Raw genomic sequence first — 13,223 nt, forward strand, 5'->3', positions numbered from 1 at the left:
ACCTCTCAGAGGTGGTTCCGGCATGCCTGGCAGGTGATACCGGAGTGTCCGGCATTTGGTTCTGGCACCTCTGAGAGGTGGTTCCGGAATGCCTGGCATGTGATTCCGGAGTGTCTGCCGAGTGGTTCTGGCGTAGCCGGCAGTTGATTTTGGCGTGTCCAGTAGGTGGTTCTGGGGAGTGGATCAGCTGGTTCCGGCATACTCGGCGGGTGGTACCGGCGTGTCCAGAACATGGTTCTGGCAAGTCTGAGATGTGGTTTCGGCACTCCCGACAGGTGATTCCGGAGCGTCCGCCAAGTGTTTCTGGCGTACCCGGCAGGTGATTTTGGCATGTCCGACAGGTGTTTCTTGCGAGTCGAGCAGGTGGCTGAGGCATGCTCAGCTGGTGCTTCCGGCGTCTCTGGCACGTGGTTCTGGTGTGTCTGAGAGCTGGTTCTGGCATGACCGGCAGATGATTCCGGAGTGTCCACCAAGTGGTTCTGCTACCTGGCAGGTGATTTTGGCGTGTCAGGAAGGTGGTTCCCGCTAGTTGAGCAGGTGGATCAGACGTGCTCGCCAGGGGGTTCAGGCGGGTCTGGCAGGTGGTTTCGGTCTGTTCGGGGAGTGGTTCCGGCATTCTCAGGCACATGGTTCTGGCACGTCTGAGAGGTGGTTCCGGCCGGCCCGACAGGTGTTTCCGGAGTGTCCGTCAAGTGGTTCTGGCGTAGCTGAAAGGTGATGTTGGCGTGACCGGCAGGTGGTTCCAGCCAGCCCGGCAGGTGATTCGGGAGTGTCTGCCACGTGGTTCTGGCGTAGCCAGCAGGTGATTTTGGCGTGTCCAGCAGGTGGTTCCGGCGAGCTCGGCAGGTGGTACCGGCGTGTCCGGAACATGGTTCTGGCACCTCTGAGAGGTGGTTCCGGCATGCACGGCAGGTGATTTCGGAGTGTCCGGCATGTGGTTCTGGCACCTCTGAGAGGTGGTTCCGGCATGCCCGGCAGGTGGTTCCGGAGTGTCTGCCGAGTGGTTCTGGCGTAGTCGGCAGGTGATTCTGGCGTGTCCTGCAGGTGGTTCTGGGGAGTGGATCAGGTGGTTCCGGCATACTCGGCAGGTGGTAGCGGCGTGTCCGGAACTTGGTTCTGGCAAGTCTGAGAGGTGGTTCCGGCATGCCCGACAGGTGATTCCGGAGTGTTCGCCTAGTGGTTCTGGCGTAGCCGGCAGGTCATTTTGCATGTCCGGCGGTGGTTCCGGCGAGTCAAGCCGGTGGTTCCGGCATGTCCGGCAGGTGTTTCCGGTCTGTCCGGCAGGTGGTTCTGGCGTGTCCGGCACGAGGTTCTGGCACATCTGAAAGTTGTTTCCGGCATGCCCGACAGGTGATTCCGGAGAGTCCGCCATGTGGTTCTGGCGTAGCCGGCAGGTGATTTTGGCGTGTCTGGCATGTGTTTCTTGCAAGTCGAGCATGTGGCTCAGGCATTATCAGCAGGTGCTTCCGGCGTGTCCGGCACGTGGTTCTGGTGTGTCAGAGGGCTGGTTCTGGCATTTCTGGCAGATGATTCCGGAGTGTCCACCAAGTGGTTCTGGTAGACCTGGCAGGTGATTTTGGCGTGTCTGGAAGGTGGTTACGGCTAGTTGAGCAGATGGATCAGGCGTGCTCGCCAGGGGGTTCAGGCGGGTCTGGCAGGTGGTTTCGGTCTGTTCGGGGTGTGGTTCCGGCATCTCAGGCACATGGTTCTGGCACGTCTGAGATGTGGTTCCGGCCGGCACTACAGGTGTTTCCGGAGTGTCCGCCTAGTGGTTCCGGCGTAGCTGAAAGGTGATGTTGGCGTGACCGACAGGTGGTTCCAGCCAGCCCAGCAGGTGATTCCGGAGTGTCTGCTGAATGGTTCTGGCGTAGCCAGCAGGTGATTTTGGCGTGTCCAGAAGATGGATCCGGCGAGCTCGGCAGGTGGTACCGGCGTGTCCGGAACATGGTTCTGGCACCTCTGAGTGGTGGTTCTGGCATGCCCGGCAGGTGGTTCCGGAGTGTCTGCCGAGTGATTCTGGCGTTGCCGGCAGGTGATTCTGGGGTGTCCAGCAAGTGGTTCTGGGGAGTGGATCAGGTGGTTCCGGCATACTCGGCAGGTGGTACCGGTGTGTCCGGAACATGGTTCTGGCAAGTCTGAGAGGTGGTTCCGGCATGCCCGACAGGTGATTCCGGAGTGTTCGCCAAGTGGTTCTGGCGTAGCCGGCAGGTCATTTCGCATGTCCGGGGGTGGTTCCGGCGAGTCGAGCCGGTGGTTGCGGCGTATCCAGCAGGTGTTTCAGGTCTGTCCGGCAGGTGGTTCATGCGTGACCGACACGAGGTGCTGGCACGTCTGAGAGTTGGTTCCGGCATGCCCGACAGGTGATTCTGGAGTGTCCGCCACGTGGTTCTGGCGTACCCCGCAGGTGATTTTAGCGTGTCAGGTAGGTGGTTCCGGCGAGTCGAGTTGGTGGTTCCGGCGTGCTCGGCAGGTGGTTCAGGCGGGTCTGGCAGGTGGTTTCGGTCTGTTCGGGGTGTGGTTCCGGCATCACAGGCACATGGTTCTGGCACGTCTGATAGGTGGTTCCGGCAGGCCCGACTGGTGTTTCCATGGTGTCCGCCAAGTGGTTCTGGCATAGCTGGCAGGTGATGTTGGCGTGACCGGCAGGTGGTTCCAACCAGCCCGGCAGGTGATTCCGAAGAGTTCACCAAATGTTGTGGCGTAGCCGGCAGGTGATTTTGGCGTGTCCAGCAGGTGGTTTTGTCGAGTCGAGCAGGTGGTTCTGGCGTGCTCGGCAGGTGCTTCCGGTGTCATTGGCATGTGGTTCCGACATGTCTGAGAGGTGGTTCCGCCATGCCCGGCAGGTGATTCCGGAATGTTCGCCAAGTGGTTCTGGCGTAGCCGGCAGGTGATTTTGCATGTCCGGCAATGGTTCCGGCGAGTCGAGCCGGTGGTTCCGGCATGTCCGGCAGGTGGTTCCGGCATGCCCGGCAGGTGATTCCGGAGTGTCCGGCATGTGGTTCTGGCACCTCTGAGAGGTGGTTCCGGCATGCCCGGCAGGTGATACCGGAGTGACTGCCATTTGGTTCTGGCACCTTTGAGAGGTGGTTCCGGAATGCCTGGCAGGTGATTCCGGAGTGTCTGCCGTGTGGTTCTGGCGTAGCTGGCAGGTGATTTTGGCGTGTCCAGCAGGTGGTTCCGGCGAGCTCGGCAGGTGGTACCAGCGTGTCCGGAACATGGTTCCGGCACGTCTGAGAGATGGTTCCGTCATGCCAGGCAGGTGATTCCGGAGTGTCCGGCATGTGGTTCTGGCACCTCTGAGAGGTGGGTCCGGCATGCCCGGCAGGTGATACCTTAGTGTTCGCCAAGTGGTTCTGGCGTAGCCGGCAGGTGATTTTGCATGTCCGGCAATGGCTCCGGCGAGTCGAGCCGTGGTTCCGGAATGTCCGGCAGGTGGTTCCGGCATGTCCGGCAGGTGGTTCCGGCATGTCCAGCACGTGATTCCAGCATGCCCGGGAGGTGATTCCGGAGTGTCCGGCATGTGGTTCTGGCACCTCTGAGAGGTGGTTCCGGCATTTCCGGCAGGTGATTCCGCAGTGTCCGGCATGTGGTTCTGGCACCTCTGAGTGGTGGTTCCGGAATGCCCGGCAGGTGGTTCCGGAGTGTCTGCCGAGTGGTTCTGGCGTAGTCGGCAGGTGATTCTGGCGTGTCCAACAGGTAGTTCTGGGGAGTGGATCAGGTGGTTCAGGCATACTCGGCAGGTGGTACCGGCGTGTCCGGAACATGGTTCTGGCAAGTCTGAGAGGTGGTTCCGGCATGCCCCGCAGGTGATTCCGGAGTGTTCGCCAAGTGGTTCAGGCGTAGCCGGCAGGTCATTTTGCATGTCCGGCGGTGGTTCCGGCGAGTCGAGCCGGTGGTTCCGGCGTGTCCGGCAGGTGGTTCTGGCGTGACCGGCACGAGGTTCTGGCACGTCTGAGAGTTGGTTCCGGCATGCCCGACAGGTGATTCCGGAGTGTCCGCCACCTGGTTCTGGCGTACCCGGCAGGTGATTTTGGCGTGTCTGGCAGGTGTTTCTTGCAAGTCGAGCATTTAGCTTAGGCATGCTCAGCAGGTGCTTCCGGCGTGTCTGGCACGTGGTTCTGGTGTGTCTGAGAGCTGGTTCTGGCATGTCCGGCAGATGATTCCGGAGTGTCCACCAAGTGGTTGTGGCATACCCGGCAGGTGATTTTAGCGTGTCAGGTAGGTGGTTCCGGCGAGTCGAGTAGGCGGTTCCTGCGTGCTCGGCAGGTGGTTCAGGCGGGTCTGGAAGGTGGTTTCGGTCTGTTCGGGGTGTGGTTCCGGCATCTCAGGCACATTGTTCTGGCACGTCTGATAGGTGGTTCCGGCCGGCCCGACATGTGTTTCCATGGTGTCCGCCAAGTGGATCTGGCATACCTGGCAGGTGATGTTGGCGTCACCGGCAGGTGTTTCCAGCCAGCCCGGCAGGTGATTCCGAAGAGTTCACCAAATGGTTGTGGCGTAGCCGGCAGGTGATTTTGGCGTGTCCAGCAGGTGGATTTGGCGAGTCGAGCAGGTGGTTCTGGCGTGCTCGGCAGGTGCTTCCGGTGTCATTGTCATGTGGTTCTGGCATGTCTGAGAGGTGGTTCCGCCATGCCCGGCAGGTGATTCCGGAGTGTTCGCCAATTGGTTCTGGCGTAGCCGGCAGGTGATTTTTCATGTCCGGCAATGGTTCCGGCGAGTCGAGCCGGTGGTTCCGGCATGTCCGGCAGGTGGTTCCGGCATGCCCGGCAGGTGATTCCGGAGTGTCCGGCATGTGGTTCTGGCACCTCTGAGAGGTGGTTCCGGCATGCCTGGCAGGTGATACCAGAGTCTCCGGCATTTGGTTCTGGCACCTCTGAGAGGTGGTTCCAGAATGCCTGGCATGTGATTCCGGAGTGTCTGCCGAGTGGTTCTGGCATAGCCGGCAGGTGATTTTGTCGTGTCCAGAAGGTGGTTTTGGCGAGTCGAGCAGGTGGTTCTGGCGTGCTGGGCAGGTGCTTCCGGTGTCATTGGCATGTGGTTCCGGCTGTCTCAGAGGTGGTTCCGCCATGCCCGGCAGGTGATACCGGAGTGTTCGCCAAGTGGTTCTGGCGTAGCCGGCAGGTGATTTTGCATGTCCGGCAATGGTTCCTGCGATTCGAGCCGGTGGTTCCGGAATGTCCGGCAGGTGGTTCCGGCACCTCTGAGAGGTGGTTCCGGCATGCCCGGCAGGTGATACCGGAGTGTCCGGCCTTTGGTTCTGGCACTTCTGATAGGTGGTTCCGGAATGCCTGGCATGTGATTCCGGAGTGTCTGCCGAGTGGTTCTGGCGTAGCCGGCAGTTGTTTTTGCCGTGTCCAGTAGGTGGTTCTGGGGAGTGGATCAACTGGTTCCGGCATACTCGGCAGGTGGTACCGACGTGTCCAGAACATGGTTCTGGCAAGTCTGAGAGGTGGTTCCGGCACGCCCGACAGGTGATTCCGGAGCATCCGCCAAGTGTTTCTGGCGTACCCGGCAGGTGATTTTGGCATGTCCGACAGGTGTTTCTTGCGAGTCGAGCAGGTGGCTGAGGCATGCTCAGCTGGTGCTTCCGGCGTCTCTGGCACGTGGTTCTGGTGTGTCTGAGAGCTGGTTCTGGCATGTCCGGCAGATGATTCCGGAGTGTCCACCAAGTGGTTCTGGTATACCTGGCAGGTGATTTTGGCGTGTCAGGAAGGTGGTTCCGGCTAGTTGAGCAGGTGGATCAGGCGTGCTCGCCAGGGGGTTCAGGCGGGTCTGGCAGGTGGTTTCGGTCTGTTCGGGGATTGGTTCCAGCATCTCAGGCACATGGTTCTTGCACATCTGAGAGGTGGTTGCGGCCGGCCCGACAGGTGTTTCCGGAGTGTCCGCCAAGTGGTTCTGGCGTAGCTGAAAGTTGATGTTGGCGTGACCGGCAGGTGGTTCCAGCCAGCCCCGCAGTTGATTCCGGAGTGTCTGCCGAGTGGTTGTGGCGTAGCCGGCAGGTGATTTTGGCGTGTCCAGCAGGTGGTTCCGGCGAGCTCGGCAGGTGGTACCGGCGTGTCCGGAACATGGTTCTGGCACCTCTGAGAGATGGTTCCGGCATGCCCGGCAGGTGATTCCGGAGTGTCCGGCATGTGGTTCTGGCACCTCTGAGAGGTGGTTCCAGAATGCCCGGCAGGTGGTTCCGGAGTGTCTGCCGAGTGGTTCTGGCGTAGTCGGCAGGTGATTCTGGCGTGTCCAGCAGGTGGTTCTTGGGAGTGGATCAGGTGGTTCCAGCATACTCGGCAGGTTGTACCGTCGTGTCCGGAACATGGTTCTGGCAAGTCTGAGAGGCGGTTCCGGAATGCCCGACAGGTGATTCCGGAGTGTTCGTCTAGTGGTTCTGGCGTAGCCGGCATGTCATTTTGCATGTCCGGCGGTGGTTCCGGCGAGTCGAGCCAGTGGTTCCCGCGTGTAAAGCAGGTGTTTCCGGTCTGTCCGGCAGGTGGTTCTGGCGTGTCCGTCACTAGGTTCTGGCACGTCTGAGAGTTGGTTCCGGCATGCCCGAATGGTGATTCCCGAGTGTCCCCCACGTGGTTCTGGCGTACCCGGCAGGTGATTTTGGCGTGTCTGGCAGGTGTTTCTGGCAAGTCGAGCATTTGGCTCAGGCATGATCAGTAGGTGCATCCGGCGTGTCTGGCACGTGGTTCTGGTGTGTCTGAGAGCTGGTTCTGGCATGTCCGGCAGATGATTCCGGAGTGTCCTCCAAGTGGCTGTGGCATACCCGACAGGTGATTTTAGCGTGTCAGGTAGGTGGTTCCGGCGAGTCGAGTAGGTGGTTCCGGCGGGCTCGTCAGGTGGTTCAGGCGGGTCTGGCAGGTGGTTTCGGTCTTTTCGCGGTGTGGTTCCAGCATCTCAGGCACATGGTTCTTGCACGTCAGATAGGTGGTTCCGGCCGGCCCGACAGGTGTTTCCATGGTGTCCGCCAAGTGGTTCTGGCATAGCTGGCAGGTGATGTTGGCGTGACCGGCAGGTGGTTCCAGCCAGCCTGGCAGGTGATTCCGAAGTGTTCACCAAATGGTTGTGGCGTAGCCGGAAGGTGATTTTGGCGTGTCCAGAAGGTGGTTTTTGCGAGTCGAGCAGGTGATTCTGGCGTGCTCGGCAGGTGCTTCCGGTGTCATTGGCATGTGGTTCCGGCATGTCTGAGAGGTGGTTCCGCCATGCCCGGCAGGTGATTCCGGAGTGTTCCCCAAGTGGTTCTGGCGTAGCCGGCAGGTGATTTTGCATGTCCGGCAATGGTTCCGGCGAGTCGAGCCGGTGGTTCCGGCATGTCTGGCAGGTGATTCCGGCATGTCCAGCAGGTGGTTCCGGCATGCCCGGCAGGTGATACCGGAGTGTCCGGTATTTGGTTCTGGCACCTCTGAGAGGTGGTTCCGGAATGCCTGGCATGTGATTCCGGAGTGTCTGCCGAGTGGTTCTGGCGTAGCCGGCAGTTGATTTTGGCGTGTCCAGTAGGTGGTTCTGGGGAGTGGATCAGCTGGTTCCGGCATACTCGGCAGGTGGTACCGGAGTGTCCAGAACATGGTTCTCGCAAGTCTGAGAGGTGGTTCCGGCACGCCCGACAGGTGATTCCGGAGCGTCCGCCAAGTGTTTCTGGCGTACCCGGCAGGTGATTTTGGCATGGCCGACAGGTGTTTCTTGCGAGTCGAGCAGGTGGCTCAGGCATGCTCAGCTGGTGCTTCCGGCGTCTCTGGCACGTGGTTCTGGTGTGTCTGAGAGCTGGTTCTGGCATGACCGGCAGATGATTCCGGAGTGTCCACCAAGTGGTTCTGGTACCTGGCAGGGGATTTTGGCGTGTCAGGAAGGTGGTTCCGGCTAGTTGAGCAGGTGGATCAGGCGTGCTCGGCAGGTGGTTCAGGCGGGTCTGGCAGGTGGTTTCGGTCTGTTCGGGGAGTGGTTCCGGCATTCTCAGGCACATGGTTCTGGCACGTCTGAGAGGTGGTTCCGGCCGGCCCGACAGGTGTTTCCGGAGTGTCCGCCAAGTGGTTCTGGCGTAGCTGAAAGGTGATGTTGGCGTGACCGGCAGGTGGTTCCAGCCAGCCCCGCAGGTGATTCCGGAGTGTGCGGCATGTGGTTCTGGCACCTCTGAGAGATGGTTCCGGCATGCCCGGCAGGTGATTCCGGAGTGTCCGGCATGTGGTTCTGGCACCTCTGAGGGGTGGTTCCGGAATGACCGGAAGGTGGTTCCGGAGTGTCTGTTGAGTGGATCTGGCGTAGCCGGCAGGTGATTTTGGCGTGTCCAGCAGGTGGTTCCGGCGAGCTCGGCAGGTGGTTCCGGCATGTCCGGAACATGGTTCTGGCACGTCTGAGAGATGGTTCCGGCATGCCCGGCAGGTGATTCCGGAATGTCTGGCATGTGGTTCTGGCACCTCTGAGAGGTGGTTCCGGCATGCCCTGCAGTTGGTTACAGAGTGTTTGCCGAGTGGTTCTGGAGTAGCTGGCAGGTGATTCTGGCGTATCCAGCAGGTGGTTCTGGGGCGTGGATCAGGTGGTTCCAGCATACTCGTTAGGTGGTACCGGCGTGTCCGGAACATGGTTCTGGCAAGTCTGAGAGGTGGTTCCGGCATGCCCGACAGGTGATTCCGGAGTGTTCGCCAACTGGTTCTGGCGTAGCCGGCAGGTCATGTTGCATGTCCGGCGGTGGTTCCGGCGAGTCGAGCCGGTGGTTCCGGCGTGTCCAGCAGGGGTTTCCGGTCTGTCCGGCAGGTGTTTCTGGCGTGACCGGCACCAGGTTCTGGCACGTCTGAGAGTTGGTTCCGGCATGCCCAACGGGTGATTCCGGAGTGTCCGCCACGTGGTTCTGGCGTACCCGGCAGGTGATTTTGGCGTGTCTGGCAGGTGTTTCTTGCAAGTCGAGCATTTCTCTCAGGCATGCTCAGCAGGTGCTTCCGGCGTGTCCGGCCCGTGGTTCCGGTGTGTCTGAGAGGTGGTTCTGGCATGCCCGGCAGGTGGTTCCGGAGTGTCTGACGAGTGGTGCTGGCGTAGTCGGCAGGGGATTCTGGCGTGTCCAGCAGGTGGTTCTGGGGAGTGCATCAGGTGGTTCCGGCATTCTCGGCAGGTGGTACCGGCGTGTCCGATACATGGTACTGGCAACTCTGAGAGGTGGTTCCGGCATGCCCGACAGGTGATTCCGGAGTGTTCGCCAAGTGGTTCTGGCATAGCCGGCAGGTCACTTTGCATGTCCAGCAGTGGTTCCGGCGAGTCAAGCCGGTGGTTCCGGCGTGTCCGGCAGGTGTTTCCGGTCTGTCCGGCAGGTGGTTCTGGCGTGACCGGCACGAGGTTCTGGCACGTCTGAAAGTTGGTTCCGGCATGCCGGACAGGTGATTCCGGAGTGTCCGCCACGTGGTTCTGGCGTACCCGGCAGGTGATTTTGGCGTGTCTGGCAGGTGTTTCTTGCAAGTCGAGCATGTGGCTCAGGCATGATCAGCAGGTGCTTCCGGCGTGTCCGGCACGTGGTTCTGGTGTGTCAGAGGGCTGGTTCTGGCGTTTCCGGCAGATGATTCCGGAGTGTCCACCAAGTGGTTCTGGTAGACCTGGCAGGTGATTTTGGCGTGTCTGGAAGGTGGTTCCGGCTAGTTGAGCAGGTGGATCAGGCGTGCTCGCCAGGGGGTTCAGGCGGGTCTGGCAGGTGGTTTCGGTCTGTTCGGGGTGTGGTTCCGGCTTCTCAGGCACATGGTTCTGGCACGTCTTAGAGGTGGTTCCGGCCGGCCCGACAGGTGTTTCCGGAGTGTCCGCCAAGTGGTTCTGGCGTAGCTGAAAGGTGATGTTGGCGTGACCGGCAGTTGGTTCCAGCCAGCCCGGCAGGTGATTCCGGAGTGTGCGGCATGTGGTTCTGGCACCTCTGAGAGATGGTTCCGGCATGCCCGGCAGGTGATTCCGGAGTGTCTGCCACGTGGTTCTGGCGTAGCCGGCAGGTGATTTTGGCGTGTCCAGCAGGTGGTTCCGGCGAGCTCGGCAGGTGGTACCGGCGTGTCCGGAACATGGTTCTGGCACCTCTGAGAGGTGGTTCCGGCATGCCCGGCAGGTGGTTCCGGAGTGTCTGCCGATTGGTTCTGGCGTAGTCGGCAGGTGATTCTGGCGTGTCCAGCAGGTGGTTCTGGGGAGTGGATCAGGTGGTTCTGGCATACTCGGCAGGTGGTACCAGCGTGTCCGGAACATGGTTCTGGTAAGTTTGAGAGGTGGTTCCGGCTGGCCCTACAGGTGTTTCCGGAGTGTCCGCCAAGTGGTTCTGGCGTAGGTGAAAGGTGATGTTGGCGTGACCAGCAGGTGGTTCCAACCAGCCCGGCAGGTGATTCGGGAGTGTCTGCCGAGTGGTTCTGGCGTAGCCGGCAGGTGAGTTTGGCATGTCCAGCAGGTGGTTTTGGCGAGTCGAGCAGGTGGTTCTGGCGTGCTCGGCAGGTGCTTCCGGTGTCATTGGCATGTGGTTCCGGCATGTCTGAGAGGTGGTTCCTCCATGCCCAGAGGGTGATTCCGGAGTGTTTGCCAAGTGGTTCTGGCGTAGCCAGCAGGTGATTTTGCATGTCCCGCAATGGTTCCAGCGAGTCGAGCCGGTGGTTCCGGCATTTCCAGCAGGTGGTTCCGGCATGCCCGGCAGGTGATTCCGGAGTGTTCGCCAAGTGGTTCTGGCGTGGCCGGCAGGTGATTTTGCATGTCCGGCAATGGTTCCGGCGAGTCGAGCCGGTGGTTCCGGAATGTCCGGCAGGTGGTTCCGGCATGTCCGGCAGGTGGTTCCGGTATGTCCAGCACGTGGTTCCAGCATGCCCGGCAGGTGATTCCGGAGTGTCCGGCATGTGGTTCTGACACCTCTGAGATGTGGTTCCGGAATGCCTGGCCTGTGATTCCGGAGTGTCTGACGAGTGGTTCTGGCGTAGCCGGCAGTTGATTTTGGCGTGTCCACTAGGTGGTTCTGGGGAGTGGATCCGCTGGTTCCGGCATACTCGGCAGGTGGTACCGGCGTGTCCGGAACATGGTTCTGGCAAGTCTGAGAGGAGGTTCCGGCATGCCCGGCAGGTGGTTCCGGAGTGTGTGCCGAGTGGTTCTGGAGCCAGCCCGGCAGGTGATTACGAAGAGTTCACCAAATGGTTGTGGCGTAGCCGGCAGGTGATTTTGGCGTGTCAGGAAGGTGGTTCCGGCTAGTTGAGCAGGTGGATCAGGTGTACTCGTCAGGGGGTTCAGGCGGGTCCGGCAGGTGGTTTCGGTCTGTTCGGGGAGTGGTTCCGGCATCTCAGGCACATGGTTCTGGCATGTCTGAGAGGTGGTTCCGGCCGGCCCGACAGGTGTTTCCGGAGTGTCCGCCAAGTGGTTCTGGCGTAGCTGAAAGGTGATGTTGGCATGACCGACAGGTGGTTCCAGCCAGCCCGGCAGGTGATTCCGTAGTGTCTGCCGAGTGGTTCTGGCGTAGCCGGCAGGTGATTTTGCATGTCCGGCAATGGTTCCGGCGAGTCGAGCCGGTGGTTCCGGCATGTCCGGCAGGTGGTTGCAGCATGCCCGGCAGGTGATTCCGGATTGTCCGGCATGTGGTTCTGGCACCTCTGAGAGGTGGTTCCGGCATGCCCTGCAGGTGATACGGGAGTCTCCGGTGTTTGGTTCTGGCACCTCTGAGAGGTGGTTCCGGAATGCCTGGCATGTGATTCCGGAGTGTCTGCCGAGTGGTTCTGGCGTAGCCGGCAAGTGATTTTAGCGTGTCTGGCAGGTGTTTCTTGCAAGTCGAGCATTTGGCTCAGGCATACTCGGCGGGTGGTACCGGCGTGTCTGGCACGTGGTTCTGGTGTGTCTCAGAGCTGGTTCCGGCATGCCCGGCAGGTGGTTCCGGAGTGTCTGCCGATTGGTTCTGGCGTAGTCGGCAGGTGATTCTGGCGTGTCCAGCAGGTGGTTCTGGGGAGTGGATCAGGTGGTTCTGGCATACTCGGCAGGTGGTACCAGCGTGTCCGGAACATGGTTCTGGTAAGTTTGAGAGGTGGTTCCGGCTGGCCCTACAGGTGTTTCCGGAGTGTCCGCCAAGTGGTTCTGGCGTAGGTGAAAGGTGATGTTGGCGTGACCAGCAGGTGGTTCCAACCAGCCCGGCAGGTGATTCGGGAGTGTCTGCCGAGTGGTTCTGGCGTAGCCGGCAGGTGAGTTTGGCATGTCCAGCAGGTGGTTTTGGCGAGTCGAGCAGGTGGTTCTGGCGTGCTCGGCAGGTGCTTCCGGTGTCATTGGCATGTGGTTCCGGCATGTCTGAGAGGTGGTTCCTCCATGCCCAGAGGGTGATTCCGGAGTGTTTGCCAAGTGGTTCTGGCGTAGCCAGCAGGTGATTTTGCATGTCCCGCAATGGTTCCAGCGAGTCGAGCCGGTGGTTCCGGCATTTCCAGCAGGTGGTTCCGGCATGCCCGGCAGGTGATTCCGGAGTGTTCGCCAAGTGGTTCTGGCGTGGCCGGCAGGTGATTTTGCATGTCCGGCAATGGTTCCGGCGAGTCGAGCCGGTGGTTCCGGAATGTCCGGCAGGTGGTTCCGGCATGTCCGGCAGGTGGTTCCGGCATGTCCAGCACGTGGTTCCAGCATGCCCGGCAGGTGATTCCGGAGTGTCCGGCATGTGGTTCTGACACCTCTGAGAGGTGGTTCCGGAATGCCTGGCCTGTGATTCCGGAGTGTCTGACGAGTGGTTCTGGCATAGCCGGCAGTTGATTTTGGCGTGTCCACTCGGTGGTTCTGGGGAGTGGATCCGCTGGTTCCGGCATACTCGGCAGGTGGTACCGGCGTGTCCGGAACATGGTTCTGGCAAGTCTGAGAGGAGGTTCCGGCATGCCCGGCAGGTGGTTCCGGAGTGTGTGCCGAGTGGTTCTGGAGCCAGCCCGGCAGGTGATTCCGAAGAGTTCACCAAATGGTTGTGGCGTAGCCGGCAGGTGATTTTGGCGTGTCAGGAAGGTGGTTCCGGCTAGTTGAGCAGGTGGATCAGGTGTACTCGTCAGGGGGTTCAGGCGGGTCCGGCAGGTGGTTTCGGTCTGTTCGGGGAGTGGTTCCGGCATCTCAGGCACATGGTTCTGGCACGTCTGATAGGTGGTTCCGGCCGGCCCGACAGGTGTTTCCGGAGTGTCCGCCAAGTGGTTCTGGCGTAGCTGAAAGGTGATGTTGGCATGACCGACAGGTGGTTCCAGCCAGCCCGGCAGGTGATTCCGGAGTGTCTGCCGAGTGGTTCTGGCGTAGCCGGCAGG

The sequence above is a fragment of the Equus caballus genome, unplaced genomic scaffold (assembly GCF_041296265.1).
Source record: "Equus caballus isolate H_3958 breed thoroughbred unplaced genomic scaffold, TB-T2T haplotype2-0000437, whole genome shotgun sequence".
In the NCBI taxonomy this organism is placed as follows: Eukaryota; Metazoa; Chordata; class Mammalia; order Perissodactyla; family Equidae; genus Equus; species Equus caballus.